Source organism: Mesoplodon bidens, assembly GCF_964165515.1.
Source record: "Mesoplodon bidens genome assembly, chromosome: 6".
Taxonomy (NCBI): Eukaryota; Metazoa; Chordata; class Mammalia; order Artiodactyla; family Ziphiidae; genus Mesoplodon; species Mesoplodon bidens.
This window is the reverse complement of record NC_138162.1, coordinates 25,998,630-26,017,399: the sequence shown is the minus strand read 5'-3', so window position 1 is coordinate 26,017,399 and position 18,770 is coordinate 25,998,630. Positions and strand designations below refer to the sequence as shown.

At 44.7% G+C, this 18,770-nt stretch overlaps 1 protein-coding gene and 1 long non-coding RNA gene across 2 annotated transcripts in view; one reads left to right on the top strand and one right to left on the bottom strand.

Annotated features, from left to right (window-relative positions):
• The window catches only part of LOC308619533, a 553,523-nt gene that overhangs the window by 397,407 nt on the left and 137,346 nt on the right, over positions 1 to 18,770 (top strand). The gene's annotated exons all lie outside the window — the stretch shown is intronic.
• LOC308618773 (uncharacterized protein) overlaps positions 1 to 18,770 on the bottom strand; it is a gene marked incomplete at its 3' end in the record, with an annotated part of 48,943 nt that overhangs the window by 29,630 nt on the left and 543 nt on the right. The gene's annotated exons all lie outside the window — the stretch shown is intronic.

The window sequence follows — 18,770 nt, the reverse complement described above, 5'->3', positions numbered from 1 at the left end:
AGTGTGTCACTTTCAGGCAGAATTTGTGAGAGTCAGACAATTCCACTTCCCTGCCTCAGAGACTATGGAAACATGTGTCAAGACGCAGGCTCTGTCAACCTGGCTCCCCCAGCGACCGCAACCCTGCCAACCTCACTGGGCACGTAGTATGAGTGAACAATAAACTGTGGCTCTGAGACTTGGGTGCTGTTCCTGCAGCCCAGTCTGACTAATAGAGTAGCTGTTTATATTTTTCCTATCTTTATTTAGCAAAATGAAATGTTGCCAATCTTATGTTGGTATTCCTTTTTTTTTCCTTCTGGCATTTAACGGCCCCAGGAAATGGAAGCCCTTGGACATTCTGACATTCTGATAACTGGAGCATGGGAGGTATCCAGTTTGATGAGAACAACAGTTCTCAGTTTAAGGGCCACAATATGGGGCCCCTCAGTGCCAATTCAACCAGAGTCACCCTGTTTTATCCATGTAATGAATAAATGAATGAGTATACCACACTCCTGCATGGGATCTCAGCATGAGGAAAGAGTTTTATAGCTGAAAAAGAAAAAGTTAAAAGGTATGTGGCTGAGACTATGCTAGGCTCTGTGGACACAATACTGAACAAGACAGACACATAGTCTATGGTTTTCAGTTTTGTGGGATGCAAGAGGGGCCAGAAGGGCAGACAAAAGACAAGTAAACAAACAGATAAAATAATTAAAACAGGAAAAAGCACTGTGTAAGATATGGGAGCTGAGGTAGAGAATAATGGAAGGGGGACCACTTTAGGTAGGGTGGTGGGCAAGATCTCTTCTCGGGAGGTCATGTTTAAGTTGCAACCTGAAGGAGGAGATGCAGCCAACTGGAAAGGGTGGGGAAGGGGCAACCAGGAAGCCACGCTGGGAGGGCCATCAGGCAAGAAGGTGTGCCACCTGCACAGGAGCAGAAGACCTGCATAGCTGGACAGTAGGGCTGAGAAGGAGAGAGGCAGGAAGTAAGTTGGAAGGGTCAACAGGACCTGACCACACAGGGCCCTGCAGGCCATAGGAAGTGAGTGAAGGAGGGCAGTTGGGGTGAAGCTGCCTATCCCACGTCACCATTTAATAAACACTCAAAGAAGAAATCCTGATGCTCACTTGCTCACTTCCCCAATCTGCCTTCTCTCCCCATCTCATAAATGCCAGCTCCACTTTTTAAGATGCTCAGGCCCAAACCTTGGCGTCTCTATTACTCTACAGCTAACCCATCAGGGAATCCTAGTGCCTCTACCTTCAAAATGTACCCTGCACCCCTCATCACTGCACGGCGATTGACCTGGTCCAAGACACTAGCCTCTCTTACCTGGACTGGTGTGGAAGCTTCTTAACTGGCCTCTCTGCTTCTACCCTTCTACCCTTGACCCAACATTCTTCTCTCTACACAGCAGACAAAGAGATCCTTCAAAACACAATCAGACCATTTTCTGCCCCAAACCTGCAAAGGCTTCACACCTCACTTAGGATAAAACCAAGGTCCAGTCCATTGTGATCTGGCCCCTCACCAGCTCCCCAGTTCCATCTCGATTTCTCTTCTCCTCACTCACTCAGCATCAACCCCACAGCCTTCTTGTTTTTTTGTGGCATGACCTTTGCACTTGCTATTTCCTCTCTAGATCCCTTCCTCAGTTATCTGTCTCTTGAGGCTTGCTGCCTCTGCTATTCAGATCTGTCCTCAATGGTCACGTTATTAAGAGTACGCATCCAGAGACCCTCCTTTCTATCATTTCTGTCTTCACATCTGTTCATTTTTCTTCATGAAATGAATCGTCACCTGACATATACTTATTTTTCTAGGTCATAAGTTGGCAAACTTTTTCTATAAAGGGGCCAGATGGTAAATATTTTAGGCTTTGCAGGCCATACGGTCTCCATCACAACTGCTCAACTCTGCCATCGTCGTGTGAAAGCAGCCATAGACGGTACATAAATAAAAGAGCATGGCTATGTTCCAATAAAACTTTATGTACAATAACAGGTGGCAAGCTGGATTTGATCTACGACCACTGTCCGCAGACCCTTAGTTTAGGCATTTGTTGTCTACTTCTCTATTAAAATGCAAGGCTCCAGGAGAGCAAGGATTTTGTCATTTTTGTTCAGTACCTTCTGCAGCATATACCAAAGTGCCTGGCATGTGGTGGGCAGTCCATAAATATTTATTGAATTAATTCATTGATTTATTGGTTGATTAATGAACTCTTGGGAGACTTTGACTTTAAGGGCCTGACTAAGGAGTTTGGATTTTCTCTTTAAAAAAAAAAGTTTGGAAAGGGTCTTTGCCAGTTTTAACAATGTTCATGACTTGATTGACAGATCTTATCTGCAGTCTGCAATTCTCAGAATGCAGACATTTTGAGACAAATGACAGCCACTCGCGCATCTCACTGTTTACTCCTCTCGGAAGGGGAGTATGTATGATGCACATCGCACATTGAATTGGATGTGTGATGCATCAGACCACTGCCAACAAAAACACATCGAAATAAAATAATCATCTCTGTGAGCAAAGGCCTAGGGATGACACTCCAGATGCCCCCATGGAATAAAAGGGCCCTTCTGCAGCTCTGTAGGGAACAGAATTGGGGACAGCACCACAGTGTTGTTGGAAAAGCAGAGCGGTCAGGGTGTGATTGAATGAGCGGCAAAGGCTGAAAGAGTTATGGGGGAGGGGAGGTCAACTTGGGTTAGGCTGGAGGGAACAGGTGGAGACAAATGGAAGGATGATTCTAATTTTCTGGGATGAGATGGGCCAAGGTGTGGAGCTGGCTGTGAGCAGAATGTGCTCCTCCTGAAATCTGAAGAACCCAGTTAGAGTAGCTTGTTTCTTTGGCGAAAGGGATTTGGATATGAGGATCTGGACTGTGAACAGCCTTGAAAGCCAGTCTGGAGAAGTGGTACCATCTGGGCAATGGGAAACCACTGAAGTATTTTGAGGTTGTTATGGTGATGGAAGTTCATATGCAATAAAGTTGAGAAATGGAATGAATGAGCACATGGATGTGAATGAATGAGAGGGTAAATCTCAGGTGAAGGAATCAGAACTGAATCCTGAGAGCACTGGGGAGCCACTAAAAGGTTGTTTTTGTTTTTGTTTTTTAACATTTTTATTGGAGTATAATTGCTTTACAATGTTGTGTTAGTTTCTGCTGTATAATAGAGTGAATCAGCTATACGTATACATATATTCCCATACCCCTCCCTCTTGCATCTCCCTCCCACCCTCCCTATCCCACCCCTCTAGGTGGTCACAAAGCACCGAGCTGATCTCCCTGTGCTATGCGGCTGCTTCCCACTAGCTATCTATTTTACATTTGGTAGTGTATATATGTCCATGCCACTCTCTCACTTCACCCCAGGTTCTCCTCCACACCCCACCCCGCCCCCGTCCTCAAGTCCATTCTCTACGTCTGCATCTTTATTCCTGTCCTACCCCTAGGTTCATCAGAACCACTTTTTTTGTTGTTTTTTCCTTAGATTCCATATATATGTGTTAGCATACAGTATTTGTTTTTCTCTTTCTGACTTACTTCACTCTGTGTGACAGACTCTAGGTCCATCCACCTCACTACAAATAACTCAATTTTGTTTCTTTTTATGGCTGAGTAATATTCCATTGTATATATGTGCCACATCTTCTTTATCCATTCATCTGTCACGGACACTTAGGTTGCTTCCATGTCCTGGCTATTGTAAATTAAAAGGTTTTAAGTAGAGAGTGACAGGACCATATCTCTCTTTCTAGATGAAATGGGCAGAGAGATTGGAAGGAGTGGGAGAATCTTCAGGGTAACAAGACCAGTTGGACTACTGCTTCTAAGAATATCCCTCTTTTGTACATGTTGTCACATTGCCCCGGGTCCACCTCCACACTGAGGGTCACAAGTCAGCACATTACGTTTAGTTGATAAATCTGGCAACCCTGCTCAGGTGCCACTTCCTCCATGAAGCTTTCTCCAATTTTCCTACCTGGAAGGGACCTTTCCTCCTCAGAGCTTTCACACCTCTTCAAATGTTCCCCTCTAATTGCAACAGTCACTTTTTATCTTAGCTCCTGACTGTCTGGATTCGAACCACAGCTCTACCACTTGCCAGTTCTGTGGCCGTGGGCAACTCCCTTAACCTTCATAGGGCTCTATTTTCTCATTGACAAAATGGGAATAATGATAATACCTTTCTCCTAAGGTCACTGTAAGGATTTAATGAGTTAATATATGTAATAGGCTTAGAACAGTGCCTGGAAGATAGTGAACTTTGTATAAGCAATGGCTGTTATTGTTATTATTGCTATGTAAATTATTTGTGTCCGTGTTTTAATTCCTATAATAGATTTGAGCCTTTTGAGCACAAGGATTATGACTTATTCATTTTTGCATCTTCTTCAGTGAGTAGCAAGATGCATTTACATAGTACTTGCTCAATAAATATTTGTAGAATGTATCAATAAATGGTCAAATGAATGAAAGAATGTAAGCTTTAGAATGGAATTTAACTATGGTGCTGCAAACAAAGTATTATTTGTATTCAAGGATACTTTGATCTTTAAAGGAAAAAACAACTATGTGTGTAATGACAGGAACCTAAGAATCTGAGTGCAGAAGGGGCACAGGGTAAGCCCTGCAGCATGTATTCTCAAAACTCAACCCTGTGTCTTGATTTTTTTTCATCTGCAAAATGAAGAGATTTGATTAAATGATCTTGAAATCCTCTATAGCCCTAAAGTTCTATTATTGGGATCACTAGGTTCTTAAAACTTTTGTTTGTTGATTAGAAAAGACAGTGGAAGAATATTTTTAATTGAAAAAATACTTCCAAATGACACTTAGTACTAGGGCCTAAAGAAAGATCTTATCAAATATAGCGAGGGCTTGTGTTAGAGATGGAGCCTATGTTCCCTCACTTTAATTAGGACTAACACATCAAGAAGAGAAATTGTGTCAGAAATATGTACCACAGCCACATTTACCCCAAAGACACAGGAGGCTTGAAAACAAAAATCAAAGCTGCTCAGAATTCTTCTGGGAAAATGAACAATGAGAAGCACCAGCAAAATGAATCCAAGTTCACCAGGAAGCCATTGACCCTCCTGACTGTGGATTGGTATATCGGGCTCTGCCACTTTGAGTATTTTGGGGTTCGGCGTGAAAGGTGAAGACACTGTGGTTTCTAAAGATGTCTAGAGGCTATGGCAAAAGGATCCCTGGACCGGATGGCCCCATCTTCTAAGTCTCTCTCAGCACCCTCTTCAAGTCTTGGGCACCGTCTGCCTGTGCAGCTATCATTTGTGTCACTGGATGTTAAATTCTCCATAAATTGTGCTTATTTATCTCAGGAACCCCTGTACCCAGTACGCAATACCTAGATGCTCAACAAATACTTGTTGAATAAATGAATGTTGGCCATGCCTTAAACTCTGGCTCTGAGGAATGCTGATATGAGAGAGAAGTTGCAGATACCTTAACTTCCAGGTCATATGGTGGTTAACCAATATAAACTCCCTTCTGGATTAAAATTAGACAAAGGTGAGGCAACCAGCACATGTTCTCCTGCCTTCTCTCTTGACTTCTCAATCAGCCTGGGCTGGAAATACAGAGACCTCTGGGCAATGAGCCTGTAGCTCAGTCTGTGGGTCTGCCCATGTCTGAGATGGTGCTGGTGATGGGGAGCAGCTGGCTGCTGATGATAACAAGAGCCGTGTGGCAGCCGTGGCTGATTCCTAGTGGGGGTTTTGCCCATCTCCCATAAACCCTGCAGCAGGCGATCTCCCCAAAAGAGCCCTGTACCCGGTTCTGTTCGGGAAGAGGGAAGCTAGATTCCTCCTCAACAGATGTCACCATAATTAGATAACTCATTATATCAAGGAATAAGGAAAGGAGATTGACATAGATACAAATGCGAACATATTGATAGCTTTTCTGCATGTGAGTTTGTGCAATCTTGGAAACTGATTTCCTGGACAAGGCTCAAGGGATGAGTCAGCGGTTGGAGCCTGAGGAGATTTTCCACAATGAAATTCTAGTCCCAGTCAAGTATTCTAAGAGCTTGCCATCCTGTAAGACCATTCCCAGGGGCGGCCAGGGCTCAAAGCCAGCGTAGGTGTGTGTCTGTGCCTTGTGCACATGGGAGAACCCCAGCAGGGATCCAGGGCCTGAGGGTGAAGGAGGAAGAGGGAGTAACTCTCTGGGTTAGGCAGACCACATGGGCAGTGGCTGATGCTGATCCACGAAGTCGTCGGAACTCCTGGGTCCCCTTCCTGCGTCTGAGTTGGAGAGCCTCCCTGGGAGGTCACCCTCGGCAGGGAGTAAGTGTCCTTCACAAGTGCTCCCATATGATCCTGTTCTTTCTGTTGGAGCACCCATCATTCTGTAATGTACTTGCCTCTTTTCCCTGTGGCAAAATAGAAGATTTGACTACATGATCATTTCCAGCTCAAACATTCTAAAGTTGGAAATGCCTTAAAAAAAAGTGGGGTAAAGGAAGGAAACCGTGAGTTGACATGCAGTATATGTATATATATGTCTGCTCCTTCTCTGGTCATTTCATATCCATCATTTTCCAACCACCTCCTGAGGCTGACCTTCCAGTTTTCAGGAGGCAGTGATCACTTCAATCACTTATGCCTTCTGAAGACCCCAGAGCAACCCAGGCTCTTCTCCTGTAGTTTAGCTGCTCATCTGTACTTAGCACTTTGTTTCTACAGGGAGACTTAGGGGAGTGGAGAGTGTGAACAGAGAGAGCCAATCCTGCAAGAGGCCCTAATTCCTGCTCCTGCCCCTGAGGTCTTCATCCTCTACCCTAGGCTCTTCCTCTGGGGCCCTCAGGTACCATCCATCCCTTTCCCACTCCCCACTTCCACCCCAGCATCTTACCCCCAGAGAGAATGATCTCCTGTACAGAGAAAATAGAATTGCCTAGAAGGGAACTCTCTCATCTTACTTCCGTGGAAGAGGAGCCTTACATCCTTCCTAAGAACTTTCCCTGTGGTTGGCGCCTGTCTCACCACTTTAGAGTCGTAGTCTGTTCTGGGCTTTATTCCTTTTTTCTTTTTAAAAAAAAAAAATTATTTATTTATTTTTGGCTGTGTTGGGTCTTCGTTGCTGTGCATGGGCTTTCTCTAGTTGCGGCAAGTGGGGGCTACTCTTCATCGCGGTGCACGGGCTTCTCATTACAGTGGCTTCTCTTGTTGCTGAGCCCAGGCTCTAGGTGTGTGGGCTTCAGTAGTTGTGGCGTATGGGCTCAGTAGTTGTGGCTCGCGGGCTCTAGAGCGCGGGCTCAGTAGTTGTGGCACACAGGCTTAGTTGCTTCATGGCATGTGGGATCTTCCTGGACCAGGGCTTGAACCTGTGCCCCCTGCATTGGCAGGCAAATTCTTAACCACTGCGCCACCAGGGAAGCCCTGGGCTTTATTTCTTGAGTCTGTCCTTTGCTCTGCTCCCTACCTGGCCCGCTTCCCAGACATTCCTCTGGGTATTTATGATACCCCCCAGGCCTCCCCCGAGTGGTCTTTCTGCCACTGCTCTCTTCTTCTTCCTGGGCCTTCTATTCCCTACCCCACATCTCACATACCTTCTCTTGAACCTATAGAGAGACCCTCCAACAGCCTGAACCTGGCATTCATACATCTTGGTTAAGAGTCCTGGGGAAAATTCTTTTTGAGTAAACTCGAGTCTATAAGCAGATAACACTATCCTAAAGTGGGTGAAGCAGGTAGACTTTAAATATAAAGATTATGGATGCCACCAGCAGTTTATATACAGGAGCCAATGCTATGTTTGCAGTATTAAAAGTGTGACAGGCTTTTAGCTCTACATTTTTAAAGAACTGATGGTCACTCTTGCCTGAACAGTCCAGGCCTGAATTACAGATGACTCTCGATAAAAATTAGAGCTACACCCAGCTGGCCCCATAAAAGAGAAGAGCTGAAGTCCATCCCTCTGGGACAGCCTGAGGCAATGATACTCACATTGATCCTGTTACTGGGTAAGTGAGGGGATGCAGAAGGACCCAGTCTCCTCGGGGACCACAGGCTGTTGGAATATCTCCATCCTCCATTGGAGTCACTGGCACCAAATCTGCCTGGAGGAGTGAGAAACAGTGAGCCCTCTCTGACTTGCAGTACTTCTCTTTCTTCCCACTTGGTCTTGGCATTAAAGCTCTCTGGACTGGTTTTTGCTCATACTCTGTGAGTCTGTGCAGAAGTCCATTTAGAAGACCTGTTTGTAGCTCCAATTTTGGAATAAGAAAGTCAGACCTTAATCAGACTAATTCCCACCTTCCATCCGCTTTCCAGCCCTACCACCTACTCATTCTGTGTTGCAATTCTCTCTCCCTGTACAAGCACCACTCTCCTTTCCTCTGTTTTCCTTTGTGGTCAAATCTGGCCATTCAGCAGGGACCATTCAAACCTCACCTTTCCAGGGAGACTTCTGGGCTCTGCCTATCCTCGCCTCTCTCACAGTCCTGTCCTATCCTCTCAGCATACTCTGCTTTCTATTAGTGGTGTTACTCTGCCTGACTTATCTCCCCTACTATACCATGGATTTTTCCAGAAAACAAATTCAGTCTGAGACGTGTGAGCGTATCCCCTAGGCCCCAGCCTAATGTTGTTGGCTGAATGTGACTTGCTATGGAAGAGATATATCATTTCCAGCCACATACTAAATGCCTCACATTCATTATTCCATTTAATTGTTCCTTGGTAGCCATCATCCTATTTTGCAAATGATAAAACTGAGACTCAGAGAAGTTAAATGACTTGCCCAGGATCACATAAGTAGCAAGTGGCTGAGCTGAATTTGAGCCCAGGCTTTGTTGTGTTTATTCCACCCTCCCTTCCCACCCCCCAGTGCCCCAAGCCCCTACAGGCTCCTGCAGTGTAAATTGAGGGGTGGGAGGAGACAGAAGTGCTCACTCACTTAGGTGAGTAAACACTGCTTTGCAAGCACAGTCTTTTCCCACCAAAACATGTATTTTATATGCCTTTGAACACTTTTTAAGCATCTCTTGAAAGAATGGAGTAAATGTGAACAACACAGTTAAAGGCAGGAGCAAGAAAACAGAGAATCAAGAGTTAGGTTTTTGGACTTCCCTGGTGGTGCAGTGTTTAAGAATCTGCCTGCCAATGCAGGGGACACGCGTTTGAGCCCTGGTCCAGGAAGATCCCACATGCCGCAGAGCAAGTAAGCCCCTGCACCACAACAGCTGAGCCTGCACTCTAGAGCCCGCGAGCCACAACTACTGAAGCCCGCTCACCTAGAGCCCGTGCTCCACAACAAGAGAAGCCACCGCAATGAGAAGCCTGCACACCGCAACAAAGAGTAGCCCCTACTTGATGCAACTAGAGAAAGCCCACGCGCAGCAACGAAGATCCAACACAACCAAAAATAAATTGATTAATTAAAGAATTTTTAAAAAAAGAGCTAGGTTTTCTTCCGATAGTTCTCCTCATTAGAGAGTTTGGTTTATAGGTTTGGGAGGAGAGAAGGGGGAAGAAAGGAACTTCCAGCTGGGGAAATGGTGCAGCTAACAAAGCATGGCCAGCTTTGGGGAGATCCACAAGCAAAGAAATTTTGCTGTAATTCACTCAATGAAATCTCTTCATTTTGCCTACTTAAAAGAGGCCTCAGGGAAAATGTAAAAAGGTTGATATTGCTTTCTGGATGTCGGACTGATATTTCTTGTCTGTATGACCTAACGAGATGGGACTAGAGGTCACCCAGAATACTTAGGCTACGTGCCACTTTGTCTTTGACATGTCTCCTCCCAGTGAGCAGAGGTGCTGACACCTCCACTTCATGGCAAGTGGAATAGTGTGCTTCAAACCCAAATCTCCTCACCCTGCGCCAAGGCCTTCTTCCTCTGCCTGTTCTCCTGGGGTTTGGTCCTCATCACCTGAATGTGCTCTGTACATGCAGGAACTTGTGTAAGGAGAAGAGGCAACCTCTCGTTTCCCCACTCATGGCAATTTCCCACCAGCCCTCAGGGCTCTGGGACTGATGCCTCCTTATTATGGGGTACTGGCCATCTGTCTTGACAGCAATAGCAAGAGAAAGAACTATGGAATCCAGTTCACTGTACATTCAAGCTGCATCAAAGGTCAGGTGTCGCTGCAGAAACAAGAAAGATGTTTTAAAGAGCATGGTCCACATTTACAGGGCTAGTTAAACTGTATCTAGAGCACCATGTTCAGTTCTGGACCTCACACTGACATCCGCTTAAGCTGACCAGGTTGTGAGGGGACTGGAAACAATACTCTATGAAGGATGCTCAAAGGAACCGTGAATATGGCAGTGGTAATACCTAATCTCTAAAGCATCGTCTTGAAGGACTTCCCTGGTGGTCCAGCGGTTAAGACTCTGCGCTCCCAATGCAGGGGGCCCGCGTTCAATCCCTGGTCAGGGAACTAGGTCCCGCATGCTGCAACTAAGACCTGGCGTAGCCAAATAGATAAATAAATATTAAAAAAAGAATTGTCTTGAGGTAAAGGAAGCTGATGGGGCCTGGGATGGGGAGGCAGGGCAAGTGGGAGAAAGCTCTATGCAGGCAGCTTGCACTTAGTAAGAGGACCCTGCGTGAGGCTCAGAACTTCCCAAAGATGGAATGAATGGTAGTGATCTCCCTTCCTCTGAGTGTGCCCGAAGCAGAGGCAAAAGGAGCATGGGACTGGGGGAAGGGTCAGGTTGGCACACAGCAGCTTTTACAGATGAAATGTAGCCCATGGGGTTTTCATTGCAAAGATATGATCTGCCTTCTTATTTTGCATTTTCAATTCATGATGCGGGGAAACAGAACAGCCAGGAGCTTTTTGGACCATAAAAGGGTCTAAGGTAGCCAGTTGTAAATGACCCAGAAACCAAAGGCACCCACATTTAGCAAATTTGCTTGCAATAAACATTATTCCTATTTTAAACATTTATACATGCTTAACCAGAGACTGTCATTTCTGGCTCCAACTTCAGAAACAATAACATACCCTTAGGGCTTGTAATCCACACTAGAGAAATCATTAGCTCATTCATCGAGCACCATCTGAAAGAGTCGTTGTATCTCATTCAAATCAAACCAAACCTGCAAATATTTACCGAGCACCTTGCTGGTGCAAGGAGAACCAAGATGGATGAGATCTGGTCCCTGCCATCTAGGCACCAACAAGAGAGTGATGGAGAGAGAACAGGTTGGTGAAAAGCTTAATTATCATGTCACCTCCTCCAGCACTTTTCCCACCTATTGCGATTATTTCTTTAAAATTGCCAGCAGCACCGCTAGGCTGTGAGTTTCCTCAGAGACAGTAAAGCTTATTGGCTAAGACACAGCACTTGCACCTGTAGAAACTAAGTTCACCTCCTCACCTGGCCATGTGCCAGCTGTAACTTTGGACACATTGCTTTACTGCCTTATACTTCAGTTTCTTCGAACCTAAACAATAGAACCCATTATTGTATGAATTAGATTAAATACCACAGGCAAAGCGCTTAGCACTGTGGCCTGATCCATACATATGTGCTCAGTAAATATTTGCTGCTGCTGCTGCCGCTACTACTACTACTACTACTACTACTACTACTGTAGTGGGGGTTACTCTAATGTAGGGGTTAGTTTCTAAAGTAAATTCATAAGGTGAAATCCATACCTAATCAATATGATACCTCAAAATCCCACCTTGCATGTCCTCAGAAGCATATGCACTTTGAAAGAAAGCATATGCACTTGAATAGTTGCCAGCACAACGCTTTTCGTTCTCACTCTCTTTCTTTCTCATAGGCCCACTTAAATTAATAACAGCTAATAATGAGGGCTTATTACATGGTAGGCACTGGTCTAAAACTTTATGTGTATTAGCCTATTTAATTTCATATCAACTGTGTAACGTAAGTACTAGGATTTTCTCCGTTTCACCTATGAGGAAACTAAAGCACAGAATACACATTCTTAACAACTGGTCTGACTATCTCTCCTAAGGTAAATAGGATATGACTACACCCTAATGCTAATGTCAGTATGCCCAACCATTTACACAAGTCCTGGGATACAGCAGGTGTTCAGTAAATGTTTGTGGAATGAATGAGCTCCTCAGGTTACTAGTTGTAGGAGATACTGCCTTTGTGCAGGGAACCCATATCCCCATAAACTCTCAAACAGCAGAGGGGAAATTGGACTGGGGTGAGGCCATCAGGCAGTGTCCCCATCTCAGAAGCCTCTTTGGTATTCTTTGCTCATGCTTAGCCAGTTCAGCCAGTTCCTAGGTCGAATCTCCATCCTTAATCCTCCGTGAGGCCAGCTCATTCCCAGCTCACATGATCCCACAGCAGCAAGTCTTCATCCCATGCCATTGTCATCTGTGACATCTTGGAACCACCATGTCACCACTGGGGTGATGGTGTGAAGGGGGCAGAAAAAGAGGCTTATAACCATTAGCACACTTCAGAGGAACTCCAATAAATCGATGTTTCTCTAACTGGAATGATGGAGGAGGTACAGAGGTATATTCTCAAGGGCCTGTGCGTTTTCTCCAGGAACTTTTAAGTGATGTGTTTTTGTTTCAATTATGATGTGACAAAATTTGGTATGAGTATATTCTAGAGGTTAAGACTGCAAAGCCTGGAGTCAGAAATCCTGTATGCAAATCCTGACTTTGCGGCTTGGTAGTGTATGCCCTTGCATCTAGCTTCCCGGACAAGGTGAGAAGTAGAATGAAGTAAGCGAGTCGCCCTCTTGACCTTCTTTTCCTTCCACCCCACCCAGGCAGATAAGGAACCTGTTCTAGTTTGTATTTACAGTTAAGTCCTTGCCTTTGGTACAAGACTTCCTGGAGAAGGTGACTCCTGAGCTGATGCCGGAGAGAATGAGCTGGCATCCACCAGCACATATGTTTTATAACCATTAGATTCATTTCTACAATGCCTTATGGTTTGTGATGGATTCTTCCATGCATTTGGTCCTGACAAAAACTAAGGTAAGGTAGCAATATGTAAATGTATATAGAGTCAATCCTCATTATTCACAGATTGCATATGTGCAAATTCACCTACTTGTTAAAATTGATCTGTAACCCCAAAATCAACACTCGCAGCACTTTACAGTCATTTGCAGAAATGGGCAGAGCTATAAAAAATTTGAGCTGCCCATCACACACATTCCCAGCTGAGGTCGAACAAGGTGACACTCTGCCTTCATGTTTCAGCTCTCAGACTGCAAACAAGCTCCTTTTTGCCATCTACTTCCACATTTTGTGCTCTTTTTCTTAGAGATTTTGATGTTTAAAATGTCTCCAAGCATAGTAGTACACAAGGAGATTGTGATGTGACTTATAGAGAAAGTATGTGTTAGATGAGCTTCATTCAGGCATGAATTCCAGTGCTTCTGGCCAGGAGTTCAATGTCAGTGAATCAACAGTAATATTAAATAAGGTGTCTTTAAACAGAAACACACAGAAAAAAAGGTTATGTGTTTCCCCTCAGAATAGCAGTTCAAATATTTGTTAATGCAACATTCCCAGTCACTCTATAGGACAAACTATCACAAATAATGAGAACAGAGTGAAGACCATACTATATAATATATACAATATATAAAATAAGGGAACCGAGGCTCAGAGAGGTTAGAGAATCTGCCCAAAAGGCCCAAGGTCACACATCTAATGGGTGCCAGGCAGGTCCGAGTCCATACTCCACCCACTACCACCCTCTGCCTGTTGGGATTCATGGTCAAAAGAGTTGTATGAACAATTGCTATTTGTGGAGTTTGGGTAAGGAGAATTCACTCTAGATGTTTTCAGCCTCTCCTTTGCTATGCTGGTCTTTATTTCCCCTCCTGTCCCTCTTTGTTTGTTTTTGGATCATCTGTAATGGTTTTGTCATAGCATGGAAGGTCCTTCTAAGCAAATGAATCTGTAGGTACCTCTTGCTACATAGCACAAGTCTTTCCAAGGAGGGACCTAGGAATAGAGCAGGACAACCAACCTGGGAATCAACTCCTATTCAAGTTCATACGTGAACCAATGAAAATTATCCTCCATTATTCTTAATAATATTTTAAAGTCTGGAATGGGGCAGATGGGAGAAGAAGGTGTTAAAGGAACCTCTGCACCCTCCTTAACCCTCATGCCCTCACCCTCGGCAGCCTTCACAAATCCTTGAGATGCCTACCCCTCCCCATTGAGGAGCAATGCCTCTTTGTAAGCGTTTTCAAACACTCAGTGTCATTTTGTGGGAATTTAGATCCAACATATCTCTTTTCACGGGTCCCACAATGCTTCAGTGATGATGAGTTTGACAGGCATGACAGAAGAAAGGCAGGAGGGCGGAGGAGAAGAGAGAGGATTAACAAGTGTCTGCGAAGTGGCATTTATATTTAGAATTTCCTTTCCTTTCAAGGGTTGGTGTGCCAGTCAGGACTCTTGGTATAAACAACAGAACCCACTTAGCTCATTTTAATGGAAAGAGAATTTATTAAAGAATATTAGATAGTTCACAGAATCTCCAGGACAGCCAAAGAGTGCAGCATAAAGGGAGCCAGCCAGGAAAGTGCCCAAACCACGAAGTGAGAGTACACCTTCGAAGGCCCCACTGGCAACATGCCTGGGCATAAACACCACGGCTTTCACCAAACATGCTGAACACCGAACACCAAAACCTCAGGCTCTGACACTCCCAAGGCTTCCTGCTACACTTCTGAACTGGATTCTTCCATGGGTACATCCAATTGGTAGAGCCCAGGTCACATGACCGAGGACTGGCCTGGTCTCATACGTGATGGATCCCCAAATGGGGACCAGATCAACTTGTTAACTTGCTGAGTGACCTCAGGGAAGTCACTGAACTCATTTGTTCTAGTTCCTCGTCTTTAGTGTGGAGGATTCAGCTCAGTGTGCTCTAAGGTGACTTTCAGCTCAGAAATGCTATAATTTGGTGATTCTAAGCATCTGAGAATGTTTTATTTAGCACTCAGCCACCCCAGGATGTTTGATAAAATCTGATCATTTGGACAAGTCCCAAGAAAAGAACAGATCAGAGCCTGCATTGGGTGTTGGGAGCCCACCTGATGGGAGAATGTGTGTTTGTAGTGGGAGGTGGGGAGGTGGATGATGAAAGTATGGAGAATTTTAGAACTTGAAGGAATTAAAGACTTCCTTTTTTTTTCTTTCTTTCTTTCTTTCATTTCAAATATGGAAACTGAGCCTCAGAGAAGGAAATGAGGAATCTAAGTTCACAGAGTTAGTTAAAGGCAGAACTGGGATTAGCATTACCTTTTCTGCTTTCCATTCCAGGGTTCTGTCCCCAATGCCAGGAATGACAAACAGATTTCCTTTCCTTTCCTGTGTTAACTCTAGTGAATTAGCATGGCTGCCTTGAGCACTGTATTCAGGAAGGTTCCCAGGTCCTTCGGGGCTCAGTGGGAAAAGTGCTATAATTGATTAGAAATGTCTGTCATGGCCACAGGAGGGGAGAGTAGTCACCCAGGTTTTGCCATCCCTAATTTACCAGGCCTCATTATAGAATCAGATTGCCAGTGAGGAACTGGAGGCTCATTCTCCACAGAGAACCAATAGATGAAAAAGGGTAGAAAACTACATAACCCATTCTGCAGAAGGCTCTTACAAAGAGCCCAAAATTAAGAGGTGGTAGTCAATGTATGCTTAGGGAACCAGCTCACGCCTACATTCAAAGTTTGCTAAGTTACATTGGGAACAAAGAGTATTGCAAACTGTGAAAAGGGCATGTGAAAACAAGGATATGAGAGCTGGGGGAACAAGTCCCTAAAAAAGCAGAATGAGATAACAGTTAAATTAGAGACACATTGTACAATGTGCACCCAGAAGTTTTTTTTTGGGGGGGTTATGTTATCCTAACTAAAATATCATTGCTTAGATTGAGACAGTGAAATTAATTTATTTTCATGAACAGAGTTATATGTAAAATCTGTATGAGCATATGGATTGGTAAGTCCCTCCATGCCTAAATTGAATTCTAGTTAATAATAATGATGATGATAATAATAATAACTATCTCATTTAATCCTCATTACAAACTTGTGAAATAAATACTATTATCATCACTGTCTTATAGGTGGAGAATCTGAGCTTTGGATGGCTGAGGGACTTCCCTAAGGTCACACAATTAATGCGTGGCAAAGCTGGGTTTCGAATCAAAAAAATCATGATTTTTTTTCCCGTTCATGTCAATTAAAAGTCGGATCCAATCTGAGGCATGTTTGAGAATTTGTGGAAGTTACTAGAAGTGAGATATGAACCTTTGCAGAACTGGCCCTAACATCCTAACCTCTCTTAATAGAGAAGTGACATCATGATCTTCCCCTTGTTTTCATCTACTAAAATTCAAATCACCAAACTTCTTAGCCTCTCTGGGAAAACTAAGCAACCCATCATTTCAAAGGAAGCTCGTGGGGTTTGTGCACAGCGATTTCACGTCTTCCCCAAAACACTGACATAGCCAATCCAGGTTAAAGGATATCAGCATTACCACACACTCTTCTTTTTCCCAAATTAATCAAGAAGTAGGAATTTCTGACAAATGCCATCTGCTGATTTTTCAGAGAGACAAGTTTTGGTGGTGTGACCAGCAGGTGCCTCGGCTTTTTCTAGCATGCAGTACCAAAATAGTCACCATGGCAACCCTCAGAGGGCAGACTTCCAAAGAGATGCATTGTGAGCACAGAAACTCTAGAGCACTTTCAAGCAAGAAGGAAGGAGGCTCAGTGGGCAGGTTTCCAATGTGGGGAGCAGGAGCTTCTCCCCACATCCCCAGTCCGGACCGCAGGCTGCTATGTACTTGGTACAGCCAGGCTCTCAGCCACCCTGGGGCTTTTGCTCCCAGGAAGAGAGAGGAAATGTGAATTTGTGGGGAATGGCAGGCAGAACAGGCAACTCCAAGATTTTTTGCAGGGACTAAAGTGGCTTGGGAGTGGGATAAGTCCCTTGGAGGAGGGACAAAAAAGCCATGGCCCTGGGCTGGGACTTGGCAGGAGACTTGGGTTCTAATTGCTAACCAAGTGACCTTGGGTGATTGACCTCACCTCTCTGAGTCTCAGCCTCTCATTTGTGAAATGGGGGTGGTGAACTCTCCCTGCCTCATCACAGGGGAAACTGAGGATACGATATGATGCTTGTGGAAGCGCTTGGTAAGGTGCTCAACGGGCAGCACAGATCAAAGAGAGTAGAGATTTGGGGTTCAGGAAGCCTGGGTTCCTGATCAGGCTCTGCTACTTTCTGATCCTATGAGCCTGGGCAAGTGACAGAGAGCTTCCCAGACCTCGGTCTCCCCACCTCACAGGGTCGATAATAAGTACTGCCTGGCAATGTGGGCGTGCAGGTTAATGAGGTATAACATTTGTGATCAGGGATGCAAGTCTGCTCCCTCCTGTGGGCTCCTGGGACTTCTGAATCCTGGGCTCCTCTGTGACCTGGGATTCCACACTCCCCTGTGGTGTTAGAAGCACAGCCAAGACAGGATTAAACATAAGGATTTTACTTGGGGAAGCAGTTGAGAGAAAAGGAGGAGGGAGCTGGGAGAGGCCAGGGGGGAGAGCCACCACACCAGAATGCAAGTCTGACCTAAATGCAGGAGGGTGGGGAGAAAGGTTGGCCGGAAGCATCCTAGACCAGCTATGCACTGAGGAAGGATGAGGAAGGCCGTGAGGGAGCCTTCAAACCACAGTCAACTCTCAGAGAAGCCCCTGTCTCCTGGAGACTATGAGTACTAGCACCCGGGACTCACTCAGTGGCTGACTGGGTGGGAGCGGCCCATAGGAAGTGTGGCCTCAACACAAATACGAGTGCACAGCAGCTGGGGCCCTTGGTCAGTTTGGCTCCCTGTCTGCAAGGCATGCCCCCACCCACAGTCCCTCATCCAGAACATTATAGGAACTAGGACTCAAAGATGTCTCTGGACCTCAACTCTGGGAGAAACAACATTCTTGATTAGATTATATAGGAAAGCTGCACATGCCCTGTGTCTCTATCTATACTTAAATGCACACGTGTGTGGGTACACATGCTATTTGTCAGTGCACACATATATGAATGAGTATATCTGCATGTGTGGATAAGTATTTATATTTATGTGTATGTGAATTTATACAATAATACCGTTAGAACTATGCTAAGCATTTTACCACAGTATCCCTCATCTTTACAACTATCTTTGAGGTAGATAAAGTAGGTAAACTTATGTTTTCCCCAACATGCCATTCCGGTAATACAAAGCAGAGCCAAGCACTGAATCAGGAATATTTTCCTTCAAGACCTGAGCTCTTGTCCTCTTCACCACACCCCCGCCCACTCATATGACCATTTATTACATGAAACCACAGATGTGTGCATATATAAGAAAAGTTAAGACACAGGAGGCAAATATACACAGAGAGGTATAGGTTGGTGGCTGATGAAGGGACACGCTTCCTGAAGCACACCCCCAATATAATTCTATTAGTGTATGCCATCTGGAAACATACATTGCATCCTAGCTGTAAGAATTTCTATATAATAAGCTACAGCACAAATTTTAGAGATTCTAAGCAGTTTGAGGCTCTGATTCTTCTAGCACAGTCCTACAGGAGTCCCTTTTCTTGTCCTTCCCCCAAATCCTTGCTTCCATGGCAAGTTTTTCAGAGTGCTTTGTGGAGGTTTTTTTGTCCTGATCGAGAGGTGTTTAAAAAAAAAACAATCAACTCCAACACTTTAGTTTTCTGAATTTGTCTTTGCTTGTTTCCTGGCAGTATGAAATACTAGTCTGGAGAAATCAA